Here is a 3154-nt window from a genome sequence, read left to right on the forward strand (position 1 = left end):
GTTCCAGAAGGTTGGGTGTAGCGGAGTGACGATGGGGGTGGCGGAGAAGCGGAATGGGGAGAATTGAGGTGCTCGGGGCCGAGCTGGAGTTGCAGGAGGCGGGCACGGGCCTGCCGGTTTTCCCCTCGGGGTTTGCTTATGTGCCGAAGCGGGGGAAGTCAAAAAAAAAATAAAAAAGCAACTCCGCCAAAGAGACGGGTAGCCAAACGGAGGCGAGGGCAGAGGTCGCCTCGCGTAGGGATGTTGGAGGTTTGGCTAAGTGCGGAGCCCGGTGTGTGGTGGAAAGGGGCTGACCCGGCTGGCCGGGGCCGGCGGGAGCTGCGGCTGCCGGGGCTGAGCCGAGTGTCGATGCATGTCGTGAGAACCGGGAAGGGGACAAACCGGTGGCTCCAGGCCGGGTTGGAGTTCCAGGAGGTCGGCCTGACTCTGGAGGTTTTCCCCTTAGCATTTCCCCATAGGCCAAAAGGGGGGAAGTCAAAAAAGCACCCCCGGCAGATGTATGCAGAAGGGGCTGGGGGGTGACGGAGAGCGGGCTGTTGGCAGCTGCGTGGTGGCTGCTGGCAGCCGTGTGCTGGCTGCAGGGGTGGGCCTGGGCGGCTGCCGAGGGCCCCCGTAGTGCACCTACCAGCGGTGGTTGAAGACATTGCCTGAGCCTCCGATGTGCCCGGGCAGGACACCCGGGAGGCGGGGAACAGCCCCCGCTGAAGTCCATGGCATGTGCCAGAATCGAGTCTTGGAGAAAAAGTGACAAAGTCCAAACGCTCCAGGCGCCGGCCAGGGCGGTTGACCCCGGCTGGCCGGGCCGGCGGGAGCTGCGGCTGCCGGGGCTGAGCCGAGTGTCGATGCATGTCGTGAGAACCGGGAAGGGGACAAACCTGTGGCTCCAGGCCGGGTTGGAGTTCCAGGAGGTCGGCCTGACTCTGGACGTTTTCCCCTTAGCATTTCCCCATAGGCCAAAACGGGGGAAGTCAAAAAAGCACCCCCGCCAGATGTATGCAGAGTTGGGCTGGGGGGTGACGGGGAGCGGGCTGTTGGCAGCTGTGTGGTGGCTGCAGGGGTGGGCCTGGGCGGCTGCGGAGGGCGCCTTCAGAGTGCACCTACCAGTAGGGGCTCAAGACCCAGGCTGAGCCTCCGATGTGCCCGGGCAGGACACCCAGGAGGCGGGGAGCAGACACCCCCGCTGAAGCCCACGGCAGTTGGCAGAGATGAGTCTTGGAGAAAAAAAACGACAAAGTCCAAACGCTCCAGGCGCTGGCCAGGGGTGCGGACCGGGCCGGCCGGGCCGGCGGGGGCTGCGGCTGCCGGGGCTGAGCCGAGTGTTGATGCATGTCCTGAGAACCGGGAAGGGGACAGACCGGTGGCTCCAGGCCGGGTTGGAGTTCCAGGAGGTCGGCCTGACTCTGGAGGTTTCCCCCCTGGCTTTTCCCCATAGGCCAAAAGGGGGGAAGTCAAAAAAGCACCCCCGCCAGATGTATGCAGAGTTGGGCTGGGGGGTGACGGGGAGCGGGCTGTTGGCAGCTGTGTGGTGGCTGCTGGCAGCCGTGTGCTGGCTGCAGGGGTGGGCCTGGGCGGCTGCCGAGGGCCCCCGTAGTGCACCTACCAGCAGTAGCTCAAGACCCAGGCTGACCCTCCGATGTGCCCGGGCAGGACACCCAGGAGGCGGGGAGCAGCCCCCGCTGAAGCCCACGTCAGTTGGCAGAGACGGGTCTTTGAGAAAAAATGACAAAGTCCAAACGCTCCAGGCGCTGGCCAGGGATGCGGACCGGGCTGGCCGGGCCGGCGGGGGCTGCGGCTGCCGGGGCTGAGCCGAGTGTTGATGCATGTCGTGAGAACCGGGAAGGGGACAAACCTGTGGCTCCAGGCCGGGTGGGAGTTCCAGGAGGTCGGCCTGACTCTGGAGGTTTTCCCCTTAGCTTTTCCCCATAGGCCAAAAGGGGGGAAGTCAAAAAAGCACCCCCAGCAGATGTATGCAGGAGGGGCTGGGGGGTGACGGAGAGCGGGCTGTTGGCAGCTGTGTGGTGGCTGCTGGCAGCCGTGTGCTGGCTGCAGGGGTGGGCCTGGGCGGCTGCCGAGGGCCCCCGAAGCGCACCTACCAGCAGTAGCTCAAGACCCAGGCTGAGCCTCCGATGTGCCCGGGCAGGACACCCAGGAGGCGGGGAGCAGCCCCCGCTGAAGTCCATGGCATGTGCCAGAGGCGAGTCTTGGAGAAAAAACGACAAAGTCCAAACGCTCCAGGCGTGCAGGCCAGGGGTGCGGACCGGGCTGGCCGGGCCGGCGGGAGCTGCGGCTGCCGGGGCTGAGCCGAGTGTTGATGCATGTCGTGAGAACCGGGAAGGGGACAAACCTGTGGCTCCAGGCCGGGTGGGAGTTCCAGTAGGTCGGCCTGACTCTGGAGGTTTTCCCCTTGGCATTTCCCCATTGGCCAAAACGGGGGAAGTCAAAAAAGCACCCCCGGCAGATGTATGCAGGAGGGGCTGGGGGGTGATGGCGAGCGGGCTGTTGGCAGCTGTGTGGTGGCTGCTGGCAGCCGTGTGCTGGCTGCAAGGGTGGGCCTGGGCGGCTGCGGAGGGCCCCCCCGAGTGCACCTACCAGTAGGGGCTGAAGACCCAGGCTGAGCCTCCGATGTGCCCGGGCAGGACACCCAGGAGGCGGGGAGCAGCCCCCGCTGAAGCCCAGGGCAGTTGGCACAGATGGGTCTTTGAGAAAAAACGACAAAGTCCAAACGCTCCAGGCGCTGGCCAGGGGTGCGGACCCGGCTGGCCGGGCCGGCGGGGGCTGCAGCTGCCGGGGTTGAGCCGAGTGTCAGTGCAGGTCCTGAGAACCGGGAAGGGGACAAACCGGTGGCTCCAGGCCGGGTTGGAGTTCCATGAGGTCGGCCTGACTCTGGAGGTTTTCCCCCTGGCTTTTCCCCATAGGCCAAAAGGGGGGAAGTCAAAAAAGCACCCCCAGCAGATGTATGCAGAGTTGGGCTGGGGGGTGACGGAGAGCGGGCTGTTGGCAGCTGTGTGGTGGCTGCTGGCAGCCGTGTGCTGGCTGCAGGGGTGGGCCTGGGCGGCTGCGGAGGGCCCCCTGAGTGCACCTGCCAGCGGTGGCTCAAGACATTGCCTGAGCCTCCGATGTGCCCGGGCAGGACACCCAGGAGGCGGGGAGCAGC

Source organism: Eleutherodactylus coqui, unplaced genomic scaffold (assembly GCF_035609145.1).
Source record: "Eleutherodactylus coqui strain aEleCoq1 unplaced genomic scaffold, aEleCoq1.hap1 HAP1_SCAFFOLD_916, whole genome shotgun sequence".
NCBI lineage: Eukaryota > Metazoa > Chordata > Amphibia > Anura > Eleutherodactylidae > Eleutherodactylus > Eleutherodactylus coqui.